This window comes from Zootermopsis nevadensis, unplaced genomic scaffold, assembly GCF_977971745.1.
Source record: "Zootermopsis nevadensis isolate Lab colony 2312 unplaced genomic scaffold, Znev_1.0 Znev_ptg000012l, whole genome shotgun sequence".
NCBI lineage: Eukaryota > Metazoa > Arthropoda > Insecta > Blattodea > Termopsidae > Zootermopsis > Zootermopsis nevadensis.
The window spans coordinates 715,720-738,934 of record NW_028259144.1 but is presented as its reverse complement, the minus strand read 5'-3'; the positions used below and the strand labels follow the sequence as shown (position 1 = coordinate 738,934).

At 43.4% G+C, this 23,215-nt stretch overlaps 1 protein-coding gene across 3 annotated transcripts in view; it reads left to right on the top strand.

Moving 5' to 3' along the window:
• Positions 1-267: 267 nt before the first annotated feature.
• The window catches only part of gogo (thrombospondin-1 like protein golden goal), a 53,308-nt gene continuing 30,360 nt past the window's right edge, over positions 268-23,215 (top strand). For 2 of the 3 annotated variants that reach the window (XM_087348194.1, XM_087348192.1), the window contains exon 1: positions 864-1,163. The gene's annotated coding sequence lies outside the window, so the exon portion shown is untranslated. Of the gene's footprint in view, positions 447-863; positions 1,164-23,215 lie in introns of those variants that run through there. The other variant, XM_087348193.1, reaches the window with a different exon arrangement.

Genomic DNA, 23,215 nt, shown 5'->3' with positions numbered 1-23,215 from the left:
GCCGACAAATATTCACTCAGCCAATTTGTTTATATCCTGTGAAAAGAGAAACATAATTTCTGTTGGGGATCTACAGTCCTTGAAGGTTCTTTGCCTAATCTTTTTAGACATTTGGTAGGACGAGTCACCAGGCCGCCTCAATGTATCCACAGAAAGATACAGACAAACATCCATGCCTTGAGTGGGATTCGAACCCACGGTCCAGTGTCGGTTGCGATGAAAACCCACGCATGGCTTCTGTGACCAGCCGGTGGCACAACTTGATTTTCGACATTGTCGGACGAAGAATCATAACTGTTATGGATCCTAACTAGGATGTCAGTGGGATTTAATATGTGACTACGGACATTGTCCGTTTTTGGACGTAATTTTGTGGAATTGGCCATTATTGTAATTGATTGCTGAACAATTCCACAAACGTTTTGCAGCAACTGGGAAGACAGATTGTACGTATTCAGTAACTGAACCGCGTACTTCCGTAATGCGCTAATCTATGCTTGTTATCTTGTAGTGAGTTGTTATGCATAAATAATCACAGTCGTTGCAGTAGTAATGCTATTAATCAATAACCTGAATTTGACAGGCCCATTAACATTTTTATAAAAATTTTGCATGGTAAATAGATCGCTAAGATTCTAGTAACTGATTTCTAATGTTTCTTATCTGAAAGTTTTCCAGAATCGCTCTTTGCGCTACATAAATTTCGTAATGTTCAAATGACTGCTTTCTCTATTGTATTTATGTGGTGCTTTGTTTTAATCTCGCACCTGTGGGGTATTTGACTGTTCACAATATTTCCCCACTTAGGGGGCGGAGGATGTGAGGGGGTAAGCTCAGCGATAGAGAATGCCATGCAGATTGGTGGCGCTGCCAGTGAGTCTACGGAAGGCGGACGAAGCGGATAGACAGTCGCGCATCGCATGCGCTGTCAGAAGCCTGCGTCGAATACGATTCGTGATTGATGGTGCACTGGGCGCGAAAACTTCATATCGTTATCAAATTTGTTAGTTTGTTGTGTCTTGATTTGTTGGTTGTTGTGCTTTTAGTAGTAACATTTACAACTTCACATGCAAGTGTAATTTACTCATCTATACTCGATGCTAGTTTGATTTGAAGTGGCCCGTTCCGGGTCTTGGACACAGCATATTCCACAACAGTAATCGGTGAGTACACGCAATACCTTTATATATTTATATTCCAGTATTTTGCAGGCTCAAAGCGTTTCTTTATTGTTATTCTATTACCAAGTTTGTGTAATCGATAATAGTGATACATGAACACGGAAAGAAATCAGAATATATTCTCAGTTCAGGTTATGTTTGTGATTGGCTCAATGACGTAACAATTCTGTCCAAACGTATTACTCGTTGGTGCAGAATTAATAACGGGTCCGTAACGAAAATATTACAACTCAGGTGGTTTGAAGTAGTAAGTGGGTGTGTATAATATTGAAAGGGGTCGTAGGACATAGGTTGAAAGAATGGGAAGTGCCAAATATTAGGCTATGTAATCAGGTTTGTCGAACCTTCTAGTTCTACGAATAGACACGTTACTTGGCGCGATATTATACATCTCTGGCGAATGGTTATCACTCGCTTCGTATTCGGAAGTTTCCAGGTTCAAATTTCGGCCCGCAAACAGACCGTCCTGACTGAATTTTTCGTAGTTTTCCTTAGTCCTTCAAGGCAAATGGAAGGATGACGTCTTATATTAGGCATTCACATATTTCTTCCATATTGTTTTAAATTCCTACGGTATTCAGTCTGAGCTATAGAATTAATTAACTTAGAAAATATTATAACTGATTTTTTTTAAAAAAAATTATTTGTAGGTGGCTGCATTCTGGGATGTTGGGCCATATAGTGTGACAGTGAGTCACCGAAGTTCCAGAGGTCCTTGCTGCCTCCATCATCGGGATGACTAATTTATCGCACTGAATATGGAGGCAGTAAGGACCTCTGAAACGTCGGTCAATTTCTACGAGACTTCACGCCGCAACGTCCCAGAAGACAGCCATCTTCATTATCGCCGCCGCCGAGAGAACCTGAAATTTTCCAAATTTGTTTGTTTGATCGATTGACTGGAAACAACGAAGGTTCACTGTTTTTCTGAGAAGATTTTAGTCGCTTGTCTCTGTAAGAAAATCCCCGTCATTTTTGGACCCTGACTGTTCATTAACGTGTTCGCAAGAGACCGTCAGCCCACGCTTTTAACCATATTTTTTAAAGATCTACTTTAATATTATCCTCCAATTACTCTTAACTCGTCTCTTTAGTTCACCATTACAAAGATCGATTGGTTAACGCTGTTTAAGGAAATAATCGCTGTTTACAGAGAGAATTATACAAAACGCAAAATGTAGAGTCACTGAAGAACAGATCAGGTGGTACATATGGTTACCATTGCGGTTTAAAGGGTTAAATAGCAAACCGTTTCTACTGAGAACGAAATTAGACACAAAAAATGCGCCCCGTGGCTGAAATTCCGTCTTATTTTGGTCTCAAAACGAGAGCCGCGTGCACTCGGGCCCATTAGTGTCTTATAAAGAGTTAAAGTGTTTCTGGGGCAGCACTTACGAGATTCTGGGAATTATTTCCCGACCGTTAACTTAGTAAACTCGGAGATAATCAGCTTTTACTCAACATGGAGCGCCTCCTCAGCGACTGCGGCGCCAAATGGAAGTTCTCTTCTCGACCTGAGGCTCAGAAGGGGCGCGAGCTTCTCGCTTCGAATAACAATCAGATAACTACCGGGACTTTACTTTTAAATTGGCTACGGCCCTTTTGAATGTACGTACGCCATTTTGTTGTTTGTTGTGCTGTCCTGTGTACGGGCCGATCCCTCATCCAAGGAGTCCTACGAAAAGTTGGGACCCGCAATATTATATTTGTTCACCATTTCACAGGGTATTTACTTCCGTGTACCTGAGGAAAACCTTGTCCCTGAGGTAGCGGCTATTTCTGAAATACATTTTGTTAATTATTATTGTTTCGTGGTGTGGGGGTCTACGCCATTTTTCAAGGCAGGTGGTTGTGAATGTGTTGACCAGGGAACTTTGTTGCTTTATACCTCGTGTGTATTGATCTTGCTAGACTCCACGAGTTACCATTTCACTTTTATTTGCGTTAGGGAGAAATTGAACGAGTCAAGTATTCTGCGAAACAAAGATAGGAGCTCGCGGAGGCAAAACATTAAAATATGTCAGTGCTGGAAGAGTAAAAACTCTGAGGCGAATTGCGAATGAGAAAACGTGGCGTCATAACTTCATCCTGTAGCGTTTCGTCTCTTTTGCTGACTTGTCCAGAGACTACGGAACTCAGGCCAATCAATACGTGCCTTTGTGAGTTCATTTTGAATAAATTAGTCTTTCTCTGTTCGTCCTTAGTAACAAAACGGTTTGTGTTGAATGTCGATAGATCGTACGCTCAGTAACTCCGTGCAGATCTCTGTACAAACAGCGATTATTTCCCTAAACAGAATTAACAAATTGGTCATTGTCATGGGGGAGTGTCCTGGTCTGGTCTAAGGCAAATGTTAGGGCATTTGTTTCTGGAGGGACTGAGATAAACCGCGAAAGCCATCCCTCCCCCCTGAGACAGAAAATGTGGTTCGCCTGTGAGTACATCAACGTGGCTTACATTTCTGACTGACGGCGCGACAGCCGAGTCGCGCGCGGTTAAGTTTAGGCGGCAGCTGTCGCGTGCGGCTAGTCGCGCGCGATTTATGAAGTCGCGACTTTCACAAGGCGACAAGCATTTATCAGTATTTTAAATGGAGGTTGAAGAGATATCATGTCCGTCGTGGGAAAACGCGAAGTCGACGATACTGGGTACATCCCATGTTCTTTTAACGTTCCACAAAAGGCGCATTCCATCTGCTGTACGACTTGCGCAAACACGACGAGAAGTTTTTCAACTACACGAGAATGAGTGTGAAATCGTTCGACCAACTGTTACAACTGATCAGGGAGGAAATAGAACGAACGGATACAAATTTTCGCCAGAGCATACGCCCCGAAGAAAAACTCATGGTCATGTTAAGGTATGCAAAATTTATTTCAGTTATTACACATCAATTTTAACGTAAATACGTCTATATTTTAGGGTCAGTGTCATTCGGCATATATGTAACGAAAAAGTGTAACTTCATTGTTATGTTACCTTGGAAACGTCATCTGTTTATCAACAAATAAACAACAATGGTTACCTACATAGTTACCTTACATTACCTTACCTTACGTTACATTAACCGCCACGGTGGTCTAGCGGTCAGAACGCTGGCCTTGTAATCCTGGGGTCTCGGGTGCCCGAATTTATAACTCGTGTTGGGCAAGGCCGTGGTCTAGGCAACACGGAGTTTTCCTCCGTGGCATCCCAACAATTACTCCATTCACACACAGAAGAAGGCGATGGCAAACCACTTCTGGATCATCTGCCAAGAACGTATATGAACAGGTCCCAGTCCGAGAAAAGGATGGAAGGATCCTGTTCATATGGACCTGTCCTCAGACAGAACACTAAATAATAATAAGATGAGGTGGTCTAGCGGTCAGAACGCTGGCCTTGTAATCCTGGTGTCTCGGGTTCGATTCCCCGGCGGTGCCCGAATGTATAACTTGTGTTGGGCAAGGCCGTGGTCCAGGCAACACGGAGTTTTCCTCCGTGGCATCCCAACAATTACTCCATTCACACACAGAAGAAGGCAATGGCAAACCGCTTCTGGATCATCTGCCAAGAACGTATATGAACAGGTCCCAATCCGAGAAAAGGATGGAAGGATCCTGTTCATATGGACCTGTCCTCAGACAGAACACTAAATAATAATAACCTTACATTACATTACATTCATCTATCACAGACCCATATGAAGCCTTACTAATTCAAATTAAATAAGCAATGTCTTAATCAAACTTATCTCAATTGTAAAGCATGTATAAAGGAAATATTTAGAATAAAGCCAATATATAAACTTCCTTTCCGTATAGACGTATTTACGTCAAATTCTCCACTGACAATTTTTTAATTATTCATTTAAATATCTCCACCTAGTCTGAACCCGGCGATACAGCAGAATTCTCCAAGGAGTGGTCTGATGTTGACGGCCTGTCCGGATAGGAGGTAGAATAATAACCACGTTGTGAATGGTATGCTGAGAAAACAAGTTGAGGTTGATAACTCTGAATCAACTTGATCAGTTCAATTTTAGCCGTACTTTTGCAGTAGTCTGGTATTATTTTGAAGTCATCCAGAAGCGACAACAAAAATAATTTATCAGAGTCGTGGTGTTCGCTTTCTTGTCTAGCTTGAAGACTTGATTTTAAAATATTAACCATTTCCCACAAAAGTTTTTCTTATATTTTTATCACAATATTCCTTCATACCGCTGTTCCACAGTGCTGGTCGTTCTTCAATTTCCATAATGAACAACTCTGTGTCAAAAGATTTCTCGGACATCGCCATCTGGAATACAGGAAACTCACATACAGCTCCGGCTCCCGCGTGCGACCTGCAGCGTCACTGAGTTCGCTCTGATTGAAGTTTGTTACTTTTATAGCCGTGCGCTTTGTATTGCTTTTTGTAGCTGCAAAACCCACTGGCGCGGCGTGACTGCCGAGTCGCGCGCGGTTATGTTTAGGACACACGCGGCAGAGCTGTCGCGCGCGGCAATAAAAGTGAACTTGTTTTCTCAGCATACCATTCACAACGTGGTTATTATTCAACCTCCTATCCGGACAGGCCGTCAACATCAGACCACTCCTTGGAGAATTCTGCTGTATCGCCGGGTTCAGACTAGGTAGAGATATTTAAATGAATTAAAATAAATTTTGCATACCTTAACATGACCATGAGTTTTTCTTCGGGGCGTGTGCTCTGGCGAAAATTTGTATCCGTTCGTTCTATTTCCTCCCTGATCAGTTGTAAAAGTTGGTCGAACGATTTCACACTCATTCTCGTGTAGTTGAAAAACTTCTCGTCGTGTTTGCGCAAGTCGTACAGCAAATGGAATGCGCCTTTTGTGGAACGTTCCAAGAACATGGGATGTACCCAGTATCGTCGACTTCGCGTTTTCCCACGACGGACATGATATCTCTTCAACCTCCATTTAAATACTGATAAATGCTTGTCGCCTAGTGAAAGTCGCGACTTCATAAACCGCGCGCGACTAGCCGCACGCGACAGCTCTGCCGCCTGTGTGCCGCGTTCCAGTGGGTCCCTAGCCTTTAAGAGAGCAAAGTTACTAGGCGTCAGTGGGGGTGTGGGTATCGAAGTAGTAAAACGTTATCGACGTTTCGGAGGAAGTATCTGCCCGAGGATTGAAGTGGCGTTCGGTTAAAAGAATTTGTTTCTGTTAAAGTTTGGTACAGCGCGGAATTTGACCGAGGTTCGATCACCACTGTCACAGTGTCCATACCAGGTCAGGAGCCCAACCAACCTCCTATCCATTTGATTTCGGAACAAACGGCCAGAGCGGGAAGCTCACCTCTCATGAGGTTAAGTATGAGTCGCTTTTGTGTTGGGGGTGCTCAGCCTAGTAGTTTAGTTAATTGCATTATCCCTGTCTATTTATGTTCTGGAAAGATTTCCTGGATGAAATAAGATCAGTTTAGAAAACATCGATAATCGATCCTTGTCAACGCGTTGTCTTTAGTCGAGTTTAATTTCTAGTTCGATTTCTATCAACACCTTTTCGCTTTCACGAGCACAAGCCTGTGCTGGTCACCTCACCGCGATAATCGTCCACTTATCCTTGCATCTCCATCTGCGTAACTATGGAGACGTAACGCTCCGTTGTCCTTTCTCTCAGGTCACACTAATGAGCGAGAATCTGCCCCTACGTTGTAATGCCTCGGTTCGATTCCCTGCTCTGTCAGGTGTACTTCGGAGTACAGTCAAGCCAAAAAGTGCCTTTTTGGATACGTAGCATGCGGGGGTGGAGCTGGAAATCGTAATGCACTTACCTGAGGGGAGTAAACAACCCCTTCTGGGGAGATGGTGGGATGCGAAGAAACCCCGCAGTCGGTTCCTGGACCGAAATTTTAATCCGGGCCACGAAACTGGGCGTATCCCGTCACGTGGCAGAACATCACTAGAGCAACTGCACACACAGTCCCGAGAATGTTTGAAATGGAATTAATAAATTGAATGTTTCCTGAGAAATGGGCGGAGTCGTCTCCCGTTACCCGCGTGTGTGGCAAAACCTTCGTAAGTAGAGAAAAACGTATTCTGGCTGTAATCATTTAATAATCGTTATTTATAACAAAGTTTCGGTAGTGAATTGTCTGCCATCTATCGGTTAGTGGTGGATGCCACGTTGTCTGTCGACCGGAAACGTTTTGGTTAACACGTGAAATGAAAAATTCGCCCAATAGCAGAAATGGAGGAAAAACAACAAAATATAAGGCGGGAAGGAAGGAAAAGAGATTGAAGAAAGAGACAAGAAATAGTGGATTTAATTAATAGCGTACACGCGTCAGTGTCCCCGTTTGAACTTTACTCAAAAGTGGCTTAAGTGCCGGTAAGCGTTTCGGGAGAGAGTTAAGTGAAATTAGTTGGAGCTTGGAGTTCAGATATCGTTTCTGAGATGTTTATTTTACGTACTAATTGTTTACCTTCGTATGAGTAGTCATTTTAAGGACACTTGTGATTTTGTTCGCGTGAATGTACCTTTTATTCTATTGCACGTGATAAATCCGGAACTTTTAGTGTCGACCCCAGATTCCAAATTTAATAGAAATTCATTCAGTGGTTTCTGTGCTCAAATGTGGTGACAGTCATGACCGCACTTAATGCCAAGATCGTACAAAATTTAAAATGGTGTTGTTATATCCGAAGGCTGTTGTCACCGGATTGCGCTGTTCTGTTGTCTCTTGGGGGAATGTACGTTATTTAGAAATCGATTGTGATTATTTATTCCGTACATCCGTGTTTATCGCCCGGTGTTTGGTTAATGTCCGGTGTCTTGATTTATATCATCCGATCTACGGACATAACAGCTCTTACGGGGCACAGCAGTTCACAAAACACGCACTGAACATTTGTTGTGAGCTGTACTTTGAGGGTAGCTTCCCCTGTATCAGTGTACTAAGGGGTGAGTTCATACAACGGAGGGTTGCAAATCCGATGTCACGTGCCTCCCCCATGCAAGCAATTCAGGGGAGAGCTGACCTAGCCACCGCTCCATACAGTACGTGTTCAACGACGTTCCTTTTCTGCTGTTAGGCTCGTGGAGACATTTCATCATAGCGAAATCAATGGAGAAAAGTTGGCCGTCTTTTTAGGGTGGTCTGACGTATGTTGGGTTTTAACCTAACCTAGCTGAAGTTTGTGAATGCAGAAATGCCTCTGATAGCGGAAGTTCAGCGGTCGAACACAGCGACGTCGTTGGACGGGGCCCTCAGCCTCCACCTTCACTGTCTGCTTTAAAAAAAAATATTATCCTCAGTTTTCGACGTAGCTATGACAGCCCTGTCTTCGGATGCTGTTTCATTAATGTTTCTAGCGTTTGTGGTTATTAAATGACACCTTTTCAAAGCTCAATTATCACTTAACGAACACTGTTATGTTCGGTCCCTCCACATCTGTTTAGCTACTCAGGATGTAGTGAATCCAGCGTCTCAGACTGGGCGAAGGGGGTGGGGGTGGGGTCATTAGCACACGGAAATAAGAAATGCCTACAGAGTTCTGTTGAGGAAAACATCTTTCGGAGGGAGACCATGAGATACGACGATAATATTAAGATGAATGTGAAACTAGAGAATTAGTTAGGAGTTTGGTGCAGTCACACAGAGGATGAAGAGGCGTCCGTACTCGAGTTTCCATGGCATTGATTGTTGTTGGTCCCCTCATGTTTCCACTTGCATCGATCGCTTCAACCTGGGTTATGACGCAAAGGAATTGCTGGCGGAAAACTTAGCGAGATTAATATTATTAAACGAAGATGGCCCAGAGAAGTAACGAGGACAACTGGGATGTATTTCCCAACAGAAACGTTTTTCGATTTTCTCTGTGTGTGTGTAATCCCAAACAAATTTTTTAGCAAATTTATTGATTTTATGTTCACTCAGAACAAATGTCGTGCGATTAGACATCTCCCTAGTGACGTCAAAAATGGCGACTGTGCATGGCAGGATCACTGTTACCAACATTCAGTGCAGAATTATGAAACGTCGGTAGACGACGGACCAGGCTTGCAAACATTAATTTTGTCGAAGCCGGAGAATTTAAACATGGCGGGACGCGAGATTCTCTGCAAAATTTTGAACGACGTCATGCTACTTTCTTTTGTTAATTGTCCGGCGGCCTGCGTCGGTTTATTGCCTGCCGTCCTGGGGGGGGGGGGGGGTTGCCTTAACATTTAAATGTCATTATCTAAGCCGTCTGTCCGAAATGTCTCCTTTGTATTACAGTTTTTGTTAATTACATATTTTTCTTCTGGAATATGAAACTGAATACTGAAGTATAACTTCAGGAAGTCTGTCAGTTTAAAAAACTGCAATAGAATGTAAACTCTGACACGATATTCGCAGAAAGTGAACGTTTGTCTTCTGGGTAGGTACCAACTTTTCGGGACAACGTGTTGTCTCCATTTTAACAGCCCTGAAGAGAGGTGACAGATGGCACGAACGTAATGTCCCTTGAGCCACTCTTTCTGTGACATATGGCTGACTCTGCGAGATCCCATTCGACAGGATCGATCTCCAGTCCTCTCGATCGCGATTCATATCGAAATGTTTGCAACTTCACACTTTGATTAAGAGTTGCAGAGACTTCTCTTTCATCACTTCACTTCCGTCGCCACGGCCTTTGGTGCACTGGCCTTCTGTAATGACTACGAAAGCCATGCGTTTGTATCGTCCGATATCGCGTTCCCAAGACGACAATGGCAGCCAGCTGACAGCGATGACGTCATGTGTGGAGGAAATTACGAGATTTGGCTTACAGATGGCTCAGGCAGTCAGGGGCGTTCTGCATTTTTGGTTGTCGGGGGCGGGGATTTGGATGGGTCTGGGTGTGTGGAGCAATCAATAAGCGTTCCCCGTTCTGGTCCTTGCTTCGTCACCCGACGGGCCTTTCGTGACTCGCTGATAATTCTGACGGTTACAAACTTCACGGTGTACAGTTTTTATGAGAAGCTGATAGTCGCTCAGTTAAGAAAAAATCTGGCCTATTACGGAGCCCGAAGTTTCATTTTCGTTTGAGCCAAAAATTTATCCTCACACCAAGTTTCCTTAAAAACCATTTTAATATTATATTTTCGAAAATTCGCCAAGGTCTTCCAAGCGGTTTCCTTCTTTCATAATTTTTGACCCAAATTTTGTAAGCATTTTTTATTTACAGTGTTGACAGGGACTAACAAAACTCTGGGTTAAGAACATGACTCGTGTAAAATTAATAATGGTATAATATATGTAGTTTTGTATGGGCGTGAAACTTGGTGTCACATCTGGAAGAACACAGATCGAAGGTTCAGGCGTTTGTCCGCTTATTAAATGTTTTTTCCACAGTCGGTGTCGAAACTAGGTTGTCCAAACGGCGTGATTTTTCGGTACGTTTGATATTTAATTATGAATTTTACGTTATTCGAAGAGGAAAATTTGATTTATTTATATTATTCTGAGCTCATTTGAAATGATTTTGCGTAAAAATAAAATTTAATAATTTTTTCCCCGGTCAGGGGATCGAACCTCCAACCACCAGTCTTCTGAAGCTGTCACAGTGCCGATTGAATTATTTTAATCTACTCGTATCGATTCTACGCTTATCAAAGATGGGAATTTATTGTGTTTCTATGATTAATTTCTCATATTGAATAATTTTATAAATAAAAATTTAAAAAAAAAAATTGGAAGAAGTGGCTGTAGGAGACTGGAATATTAAGGAGAATGTAGAAAAATACGGATAAAAATTGTTTGGGGGTGGGGGGTGGAAGACAACAGAAATTAATAAGGAAAATGTAACAAAATTATGTCACCTCCTTAGAAAATGCGATCTCCTCAAGTGATTTCGGAATTGTTCACTTACTGGTTAGCCATGTTCGAATCTCGGAAGGTAATTTTGTGTTCTGTTAAACGGCAAAGTACCTGTCACTCTTTGATTAAAATCGATAGACGTCCGAGAATTTTCCTACTGAAGTGGAATTTTGTGTTCGTGTCGATGAGAAAGTCGCATCGTGCGCTCGAAAGTGCCACTAGCGGCTTTAATGGCGAGCTGATTGAAGAAAAAAAAAATCCATAAATAAAACATGTTCAGTTTACGGGGAAATTTTGACGTCATCGTTTTAGGACGCGTTTCCACGTATGCAATTATTTTCTGTTACAGGAAGGGAAATTTATTTCTATTGGCAGGTCTATTCCTTTGTTGAAGGACATGCAACGTCTTCCTGGCCTGTAATCAATCAAAACAACTTCACCGGGAATTATTTATTCTGTTTGGAACCCTGTGAATGCTCCTTTATAAGCAACAAGGTAATAGGACGCATGCGCACTGCGCACCATATCAAATTTTCTTTAAACGCATTATAACAACAGACGACTATTTATTTTTCTTAAAGTCGGAATAGATAGAAGAAACCGCCTGAGAGACCTAGAAGCATTTGGGAAGATAATATTAAAATTGTTCTAAATGGAATCGGCTGTGAGGTCGTGTGCTGAATACAGCTCCCTCAGTAATTGATCCAGGGACATTTTGTGAATGTGGTAATGAACTTTCGTATCCCACAAAGAGCAAAGTTATTTCTTGAATTAAAATTTTGGAAGGTCTGTAGTGTATGTAATGTACGAATTCAATGTGGGATACAAAAATCAATTTTGAGAAAAAGAAATGCATTTGAGTCTTGTCTACATTGAAATCAATTCACCAGAAAAGTTTCAAGGCAAAAAAACATAATAGAAAATTTAATGGAAATCCGTTGATGATAATGGACACACATTTGTACACGGCCTTCTGATTGTTCAGTCACGGTAATCACGCATACCAACCTTGACAGTGTTTGTTTCCTACCAAAGGCAGAGAAACAAAGGAAGTCAGTTTCCGCGATGCTCATTTGCTTACTTGGTGATACGGGCATCATCATTCTGGATGCCTGATGATTATGGTGACGACTCTTCTCCCGATGGAGTAACAGCAGAATATTAGCTTAACGATCTCATTAATTATATCTCACCGTAATGAGAGCGCTTGTCTTTGCTGCCAACATTATCAATTTTAATTCCCCTGTTCTCTTTCACGCCTCAGTTGGTAATGATGTAGCTCGTATTTCACCTCGTTACACTCAAAATGGCGGCTGTAAATCTGCGGTCACACTCTAATTTGCAAACGGAGATTTGTCGAGGGTAGGCGTGGATCGCTTTTGTCTAAAATGTGTGAACAAATTTAACGAGACTGTGCTTTTGTTGTTTAATTGCATAATATCAAGTGTATAATCTGTGAACAGGAATGTAAGGTAAATCGTAAAGGATTTGGAAGTGGTCGTGGGCTATTACAGCGTTGTTCCTTTCCGTGCTGGTTTTATTTAAGGAAGTGCCCTTCCGTCGGTATCCATGGGAATGAAAATAAGCCCTACCATGAAAACGGTTGCGTACGTATGACACCCAGACGCTTCTAATAATCTGATATGTCTTCTTGATTATTCCAATTTAAGTGCAGTAACTGTTTTAACTTTTTATAAATTATTTATTGATCGTATGTAGTCGAGGTACGAATACAGGATTCGAAGACATGGGCAGTTAGAAAAAAAAAAAAAGAACTTAATTAAGCTATAAAATGTGGACGCCCTGAAGAAGGACCAGATTCTACGAAAGCATATCAAGGCTGAGGCTTGAGTATCTACGATGGCCGCCTTCCGCGTCGATACAACTTTGGAGTCTGACCAGAAAATTGTGTAATGACACGTGCTCTAGTACCTCTCGGTGGACGTAATGGTTAGTGTACAACATTCCGGATGTTCCGTACAAAGGGCAACGGGGACTTGACTAAGTTAGTGTTGTGTATCCGCGTGGTTTTGTTCTGAACTTATGACCCCAACGTTTGGTCTGTCCTGGTTGCGGGGGGGGGTCCAAAAGTTTCACTTGTGCGGGTCAGAAGGTAGAGAAGAGGTTAAAGAACGCTGAGGCGGGAGATGACTGGACGTAAAGGGACGAGACCAATTAGGAGACTTGTCCTTATATATGGGAAGATAATATTAAAATGGAACTCAGAGGAAATGTTTATGTGATCATTTTAACTGAGTTGAAGTGATTTTTAGGACGCGATGCAATGGCTGGCGCGTATGCGGCGATGAAACGTCGGATTTCATAGCAAGCAGTAGCTTCAAGAGAAGTTGTTCGATGAGCAGTCCGACTCAGCAGAAATGTTGAGCTTCGTCCACGGCGTTATTCTGCTTGAGAGATTTTGAACCACCCTGTCCCGTGTTTCGCAGGGTCCCACATGAAATATCTGAATATTCTGTACCACAGAATCTTGTTTCTGCAGAACAAGGCACCAGAGTTTATAAAAGCTCAAAATTCGCTTTCGTTTCACTACAAATCCAGAGGTGAACAATTTAAATGTTTCATTATACAGACGTCAAAAGCAGAACGCCACGATTTATTTGATATGTGAATGCAGTCGTCCTTCAACTGTTTCCTTTCTCGGGTAACGCTCGGTTTTAAGCCGAAACTGGGTTCAGTTTGAATGCGAAATTCAATTTAATTTCGCGTGTAAGTGACATAATCACGTGACTATGTACGACCGATTCTGAAACTAAGCTCACAACATTGCGGAATGTCGGGGCTTTGATGCTTTTCCTGGAATTCGTTTTCCAATGCTTTATTTCGTTGTCAAAGCTGAACCGAGACTGCAGCGCTGTCTGCTCCGAAGAATTAGTGGATTATGCCAGCAATTCATTCAGAGTGAAAGTAGGCCGTTGCCTTGAGGGATGTGCGGCGAATCGTGGGCTGGAAGTCACAGATCATCTCTTCCTGGTGAGAACCAACTGGAGATGTCGCATGTGACCCAGTACATTGAGTGAATGACGTCGAAGACTGGCCGGGATATGCAGATTGATGTATGAGGCCTTCAATGCACTCCCCTTTATTCTAGATGCAATGCTCCTAACTGCGTGTGTGACGTTAGCGACGGAATGAAGAGACACAGCGGACGTTTCGTCCGTAACTTTCGTCAGCGTGTCGTATTCCGAAAACAATAGAATGTTGTTACGTTAATTTGGTGTTCAGTTCTCACACTAAAATACGTTATAAATTGCGTCGGCCAACTTTAATATCTAAAGATCAGACAGAACTTTATTATTCTCTTTATGAAATCGACTGTACTGCGTGACTGAAGTACCCTGTAGTTGGAGGCAGCATGTTCTCTCAAAGTCCGCGCTGCATCACGACCCAAAGACCTCTGTGGAACAGCCATTCGGTCGGTGCAGATATGCCACTCTTGCAGGCTCCTCCTGCCAACCAACAGGTTGTATTTGTGTTCTGATTGTGCGGGACTCACTTCCCTGCCTTCCTCACCAGAAGCAGCTGTCGCCTCGCGCGTCCAGAATGCCAATGCCGCTCTGGATTTCAGAGACAGATTTCCGTTGCTGACAGAAATTCCTCGCATTTTATCGACCTCGAAGTTTCTCCTCCTCCGCGTTCAAAAGGTCCCCGCACGTTCGCGCTGTATTTTGTATCGAGATAATTCTGACACTGCCCTCCTGTGGACTCCCATGTCTTCCAAGCGAACTCTTTCCTTCAAGTTTTCCTATTCGAAGCTTTGTATGCATTTCTCGCCTCTCCCAGGCGTCTCCTCTCCCAGCATCGCAATGAATTAATACAGGATTTGTAAGATCCGTGTGTCTTTTGTCGTTACAGAATAACTTAGACGTCTCTGATGTTAGAAGGCGAAATTACTTCGCTCTTTTTGCGACTGCGCGAAATATTTTATTCGATGAGGACAACTGGACAGCCGTCGTAACCCGACAACCAGGACTGCTGTTTGTGTTAAAACCTACGAAGTCCTTTCGGATTATCGATTTTTAAATGCGATTGCTAAGTTCTTTTACGTGTTCGTAGACCAACAAGTGTTCTGTTCTGGTACAGCAGTGGTCCCCAACCTTGTTGTGCCCACGGGCACATTTGAGAGTTTATGAGATCGTGGCGGGCACCAATCAATTAACAAAGCCAAATTTTCTTTTCTCTGGACAAATAAGATATGGACACCAAATAATACACAAGACAACACGACGTTTAATGACACAAGAAATCATGCAATCAAAAATACGTAGTTTTATAAGTACAATTATTATTACTCAAGTGGGAAGTTAGTGTGATGTTTGGCACTGCATTTCATTGGCCAGTTTTTTCAAATTTGGGAGTGTAGGATGATGTTGCTGCTTGCAAACAATCGTCAAGACGGGCATTAGTAAGTAGAAATCTGCGCTTTGATTTTATAATGTTCATGGTTGAACGGCCTTCATTATTCAGTATAACCCCTTTCCGTAACAACGCGGGCGCCCTAAAAGAGCCTTGACGGGCACCGCGTTGGGGACCACTGCGGTACAGTATTCGAATCAACGGAGATGCATCCTTTGCAGTTCAGATGCACGTCAGTATCTGTCTACGTAGTCCATTACTGGGAAGACTTGCACTGTAATTATCCTGGGCATGAAATGTGATTCATAGGAGGCCACGCCTCGCATTCGAAATGCCGACGAGCGCATCACCAACCTGTTATGAAATCCACGTTCGTATAATGTTTGGTTAAATATTTATTGCACAAGGGACAAAGCATATTGGCATTAAATATACGTGATTTTAAATTAAATTTATCTGCTAAATTCAGTGGAAGTGGCGACCACATGGTTGCTCCCACAGACATTAATACATGCCACAGACGTTGCATGAACCACTGACCGAACCAAAACAATCCACTGATGCTTGTAACCAGATGTATCAAACAGAATACATTTATAGTGACGGAGATGCGGTTCGTAGGGAAGGCAAAATGTTTAACCCGCACATCCACTGATTTATTTATATCCCTATTTTCAGTGCGTCTTTTATGTCTTCCGTGAGCACCACATGACCCGTTTCTGTCCCGTTCCTCCTGCCCCCTGATTCTGTTTCTGTCTCAAGTCCAACTATTCCTCTCAGCACCCTTTTCTGAGACACTCTCAATCGACATTCTTCCCTTAAATGTGTCACAGTCGTCGTCCTGATGATGGAGACAGCGGGCTGTTGTGAAACGTGTATCTGTCTCCACGAGATCCACGGCTCAGCGTTCGGCATTCCATAAATCAGTCATCTTCATGCGCGTCATATCGCCAGAACCTGAAATATCAGTGCGTGTGACCAAATTTCTTTCTTGTAAACGCATAGAAAATTAACAGTTCAACAAGTTGAGAAACGAGAGTGAATTGTTTTTGAGGCTGCAACAGAGCTGTAGTATCTGATCCACAGGAATTCTCTCTCGATCATTTTATCGATTACATATAATCGATTAGTCGAATAATTGTGTCGTCCTGCAGGGCAGCCACTTTCGGGATTCCCAGTGCACATTTTGGAACGCGGCAGAGCTTCAGTCACAGCTGCTCGAAAATTCCATTGACAGGTGGAATTTGGAGCGCCCGCACACAAAGAGATCTGCTTGCTCGCTGCTTTTGTGTCGACGCAGAACCACGAGTGCGCGTTCAATTTGTTTTGAATCGCTGGCAGAGATAATTTGAATTTACTGGGCTCAATGTTATCGTACCATCTACTACTAGGTCTTTGTTTCTTTTAGGCTTTGCAACAAAGTTTTTACGTGTTGTTATGTCTCCTTAAGCCGCCACGGTGGTCTAGCGGTCAGAACACTAGCCTTGTAATACTGGGGTCCCGGGTTCAATTCCCCGTGGTGCCCGAATTTATAACTTGTGTTGGGCAAGGCCGTGGTCTAGGCAACACGGAGTTTTCCTCCGTGGCATCCCAACAATTACTCCATTCACACACAGAAGAAGGCAATGGCAAACCACTTCTGGATCATCTGCCAAGAACGTATATGAACAGGTCCCAGTCCGAGAAAAGGATGGAAGGATCCTGTTCATATGGACCTGTCGTCAGACAGAACACTACAAATAAAAAAAATTTCCCCTTGCACAGTACATAAACCGCCCATGCAATTTTACATAATTTTATCGACCTAGTAACATCTGGCGAAGAGTACAGATTACGAAGATCCTCCTTGCGCATTTTTCTCCTTTTAATCTGCCCAAAGTCCTCACGACTCTCTTCGCAAGATACGTCCAGTCACAACATTCAGGCGGGTGATGAAATCTGATCTCTGCTTTGTGTAATCAGCTCTCGATACGAGCCAAACTTAAATGTTCCGGTTTTGATAATCGATACGAAATCAGTAAATTTGGATTTGGGAATTAATTGAATGTACAAAGTGATGACTCCATTACGCGTTCACTTGTTTAACTTTCCGCAAGGAACGTGCGGGAATCGAAACAGGAACGCGGCTTATTCTCACGGCAAGTGCGCGCTTGTCCTGAGAAATGTAAATGCGCGCTTGGCTTTCGCTGGGGCTGGTAATGCAATTTGGTTCGATTTGAATAGTACGCTCTGAGATCACACGATCCGAGACACGACACTGCCTCTTTGATTCCTACCAGGGCATGCTCATGGGACATGACAGTGAATTGCAGCCAGAGATAATAAGACATGGCATTCATTTCTTGAACAACCCTGAAAAATGACAATTTATTAAGTAGTATTTGAGGTTCTCACGGCAGCGAGTATGAAAATGTCTGTTTTCTGGGTTGTAATGCGGATATTCTCCAATCCACGTGTGCGCATTTGTCGTTCTTTTGTTTTTAACTAATTTCCTTCTTATTCCTGCATACGCCGTTCAACACTTTTAAAATTCAGCGCCTTATTTAAATCCAAAGACTCGTCTACTGTTTCGAACGTGGAGGACGATATAAGTGACGAGCCGGATGTGGCCTACTGGACGTAGACTGGAGACCCCTGCTGTACTCCGCGAGCAAAGAACGCCTCGTAATTGCGATTCAAGACGTCACACAAATTCTGACTTCGCTCGCGAAAGAAAGGAGCGTTTCTTTGGCGTCGCACGCGTCCGTCAGAGCCGAAGAGTTTAATTAAATCCTGTCAATGAAACGCATATTCTCGCCGCAAATAATCCTTTTTCCAAGAGACTCGATTAAATTTATGCAGTTATGACGCGAAGTTGGCCAAATTTTAAACACCGACCTGGCTGCGTGCGGACGTGTGACGAGCGGGTCGTAGGAATTCACACAGAGCCGTGGTTTCCATTGCGATGGCGTAACTCTCACGGTTTAGTGCGATGTTCCGTGATATAAATGCAATTAAAATGGGATGAGGTCGTATCTGTTCGTATCACGTGACAGAACAATTCGGCATTTTTTTTGGCGTCAAACAGTCGTCGGGATTCCGTATTTTTGTTTCTGTTTGCAGTAATTGCTTTATCAGCTAAGTGTTTTCTTTGTTGCTTTAAACCGTGGATGTTGAATTAAGAGAATCAACATTACGTTATTAATTAAATTGCATGGAATCACAGCTAACTGTTTCGCTTTGGTTCACTTCATTTGGTGTCTGTGCTAACATCTAGACGACTAATCTAATTGAGAGAGAAAGAGAGAGGTTCTGATGACGTGACTGCGTTTAATTAACACAGGATAGAAAACTGTTATGAAATTTCCATATTTCCTTTGACGTGCTATGCAACTAACCAAACAACCAACTAGTTCCATGGAATATAGTCCTTGAAAAGCTGACGGTCGCTCAACTTAGTGTTTAGAAGAGGCCACCAGCGACCCCTGTCCTGAGTCACTTAAATTCAGTGCAATTTTTTTTTATTTTAATAATGTCCTTTCATCGACGTACAGGATTTCCAAGCCAAACTTTTGTACGTATCTTATCGTCCTTATGCTAGCTGCAAATCTCGCTGTCTCACCCGTATTAATGAACGGCCCAGCTGTTATCATGCAACATCCATCCAAGAGCACGGAGTTGGTCGGTTTTTTCCATCAAACGGGTTGGATGCTGTCCCTGAAATACTGCAACTTGCCGAACACCAAGCTTCAATTTAAAGTTGAGTGTTTCTTGGCGTGACCATTACTTTTCGGACATTGACCACCGTAGTTTTTACAATTCCGACGTTTCGGAAAGTTTTACTGTCTCAGTCATGAGGGAGCAAAGGAGGAAATTTACTACTCAGATCGAGTTGTCGATTTTAGATAGTCTCAGTGTCAGGGAGCAAGTTGCCGAAACGTCGTGTCTGTGGCCAGCGTGAAGAGTCTGTGCTCTTGGAAATATGTCGTGGTATTACAAAAGTCCCTGGTCAGTAATTATTAATCTGCGTGCTTCGTTGTAGAACCCGGCGTTTGTTTAATCAGAATATTGACCTGTGTAAGGCCCGCTTAAGCGAAAGACTTAAGACCTTCTTACTGAACCCTGAAGATATAATAATGATAGCAATAACTTATAAGGCTGGCAGTTTTCCACACGCAAATGGAGACCCCAAACGTAAAGCAGGTCTCGTAGATTTTTCCGGGCACCAATGTTTTTTAATTACTGTCGCAATATTTCCTTGTAAGCATTCACGGAAGCCATGACCGGAATTTTATTCTGGGACCCGAAAATAACTTGCTCACTCCCGCCAAGTTGGAACAATGTTGATTAAAAAGTTAAATATGTATGTGTGAACACAAACTCGGATTAATAAGAATTTGAAGCTCAGGTTCCACGCACAACAAATATTTTGTTCAGCAACAGCATTGCATTGTGGGTAACGAGACGCCCTGGCAAGCGAACACACCATCTGATGTCGCTGCGTGTGGATGGATGTCGGTCGGTGGGTGCAGGGACTTCGGATTCCGTGTCGCTTTTGTTTGAAACACCGCATCGACCCGCTAAATGTGGCACGGGCGTGATGAAATATTAATTTGGACCGCTTAGCGAAGTTGCAGCTACACCATGATGGTCCAGGGTGTGCGACCGACGGAATTCTTCGTAAGTGAAGAGGAACAGGATCTTCTTTTAGAGAGCGGCGAAGTTAAATGACACGCGATGGGTTCGGTTTATCAGTAGGGCCGAAGCGTTCCCTTTCGTCGACTCAAGATATCACCGAGCCTTTAATCCGAAAGATTTATCGCTGTGTTCACGATAGTCTCCTAAACCAAGTGAATTAAATCCACATAATTTAACCATATTCGGCTGAGATCCATCTTAATGTTATCTTCCCAACTGCTCAGACATCTCCCTCATACGCGTTACATTCTCCGCCTGTCCCATACTCCTCGAGTTTATCGTTATAATAATTTTTTATGAAGATTACAAGTTATGAAACTCCTCAGCGCGCAATTTTCTCCATCCTCCTGCCACTTCATCCCTCTGGTTCCTACCCTTACCATCACCACCCACTTCTCAAGCACCCCCTTCACCCCCATAACCTGAGAAACCACGTCTCATACCCGTAAAAAATAACGGGTGAAAGTACGGTGGTTTTTTTCGTCCTGATGAAGAGAGAAACGAAGGACACGACGAAAGGAAATAAAGAGAGAAAGAATCGATTAAAAAGAAGAGGGCGATAAGTGGAGGGATTGGCGAGCTGCTTCGCGTCTGGACGCCCTGTGGCACTGAGGTCCTATGTCTTCTTCTCTTTCCATTCACTTCTTGCGCGATTCAGTCAAAGTCGACGCCGATTTCAGACGAGAGCGCTCCGAGTGTCCCCGTGGCGCTGTCTTATCAGTCGCGGAATTAAACGAATTAACGGGCAGGACGAGGCGCGAGAAGATGGAATAGATGAATAATTAAAAAACGAAAGTACTTCGCCTGATTGTAATTAAGTTATCAACATTTCCTACGGCAAATTCCACGTCCTGCTAATTGGTCCCGTTTCCGTCGATGTACAATGCGCAGGGAAACTGGAGAGTTTTTGTCGGCTCGACAGCTCGAGAAACACAAAGAGACGTGTCTCTTGTATCCTCCAGCATGGATTGAGGTGTAGCAACTTGCAAGAAAGGATAATATTAAAATGTATTTTCGGTACATTAGTTGCGAGGACGCAGACTGAATTCGTCGGGCTGAGTTCCGTTTTTATATTAGGGAGAGAAATTTTTGACCAGCTGAGCAACCGTCAGATTCTGAACACGGACACTGCTCGGTACACTAGCCTGATTAAGAAAATGGCAGTCTACAGCTGAGTTGATTCTCGAACTAGCTCCATTTTACGCTATTATGATGCTCTACTGATTTGGCGGTGGTTAATAGGAAATGAGACCGAGTGGCGCTTTGCGAAATTACCCCTTTATGTCTCTAGTCGTTCGATAATGTGGTTCGAATTTGCAGAATGTAATTACAGAGTACAGCAGGTCAGAGGTTAAATCCCCTCAAAATAGTTCAGAATTGCTTCACCGCGTGACGGTGAGCCTGTGGACTGTCGCTGTGAAAAGTGTTCGGAAACTTTCTAATTGCGTGGCTACAAACAGACGGCCGTCCATTCGCCAGGGCGATAATTCCGTAAGAGACGTCGTTCAGTCAGGAAATGACATAAGCATTTAAGATCGTGTCAGAAATTCCACATCTGGCCCCAGTAATTTTTCAAAACAGAGGAGTTACCTTCATTTTAAGATTTCTTTCCGCATTTCTGCGTCTAATCTTTTCTATTTCCTTACCACGGTGGTCTAGCGGTTAGAACGCTGGCCTTGTAATCCTGGGGTCTCGGGTTCGATTCCCGGCGGTGCCCGAATTTATAACTTGTGTTGGGCAAGGCCGTGGTCTAGGCAACACGGAGTTTTCCTCCGTGGCATCCCAACAATTACTCCATTCACACACAGAAGAAGGCAATGGCAAACCACTTCTGGATCATCTGCCAAGAACGTATATGAACAGGTCCCAGTCCGAGAAAAGGATGGAAGGATCCTGTTCATATGGACCTGTCGTCAGACAGAACACTAAATAATAATAATACCAAACAAACAAACTGTACGATCCTCCTTGAGACACCAGTAGTCGCTCAGCCTTTCATCCGTCTTAATTTTGCAGGCCGTGTGCATGAAATGCGAAGGTGCGTCTACATTGCATTCAGTTGTTTCGACAATGCGTTTCCAGTACAATCAAAGCATCGTCATCCTCGATCCTCGCTTCTTACAACCAAAGAAATGCGTGAACTTTGTCTTGTCCTGTGTTCGAACCTTTGACCAGAATCACAATTTTTCACGTGGTTCAATGCTGCCTGAATACGCATCAGTGAACGTCGTTACCTTCCTAAGAGACGGTCAGTCGGGATTGTGAAACAAACGAAAGAATGTCGCCATATTACTTTGTTGTCATGACAACGAACATAAGCAGCCTTTTCAAGAGGAATAATAAAGCGCTTGTACCTGGCGTTCAATTGCGGTCGATGGATGTTCCCGTCTTATAGCACGGGATAAAGAGCTTTGTGAAGAATTTGTACTGACGCTGCCTGCGTCGAGAGAGAGAGAGAGAGCGCGGTGTGGCGTCGAAACAACTCGGCCATTAGGGGTGGAGTGTTAGGGTAACTTAGTCGTCGGGAAGGGAACGTGAACCCGGAGTGAGTGTCTGCGCAAGCGCATCGAAGTGTCAGAAGTTCTCAACGAGAGGCGCGACTGTTCGGCTTTAGGACGGCACGATGTTTTCTGACCGCGTAGTACAACTCACTCTGCCCTGTCCTGTCCTTCGTGAGGCGGCCGCCGTTCTGGGATATTTCGCTTCTGGGCTCGGTTGGTAAATACTGAAGAAAATGAAGGTTTAACACTTGCGATTTCTCGTGTGTGTGGATATGCTGACATCAGTGCTGCCACCTATTAAAATTTAAATAAGAAATTAATAGGAAGCCGTCAAAAGCGACGCTTTGAAAAGCGATTCCACCAACACAAGAATGGCGTTGCCAACATAACGTTCGAATCAGCGTTGTAAAACGCCATCAGCTTGCGTATTGATGTCGTAATGTTGGGTCTTTCAGAAAAAACAAAAGAGCGTCGCTTCGCTGCGCTGGCTTCGTTTGTTGTAGGGACGTTCTCAGAATAAGAATGGCACAAGTCGCGAAGTGATCTGTCCTTGGACGCGTACAGAAGGCAGAGCGGGCCGGAGCGTGGACCACGGTACGTTTCAGACGAAGATCACTGTAATACGTAAATAAGGTGGCAGTTTCTCCCTCGCCTGCGACTGCGATATTTGTCTGCATTAATCTCACTTAAACGA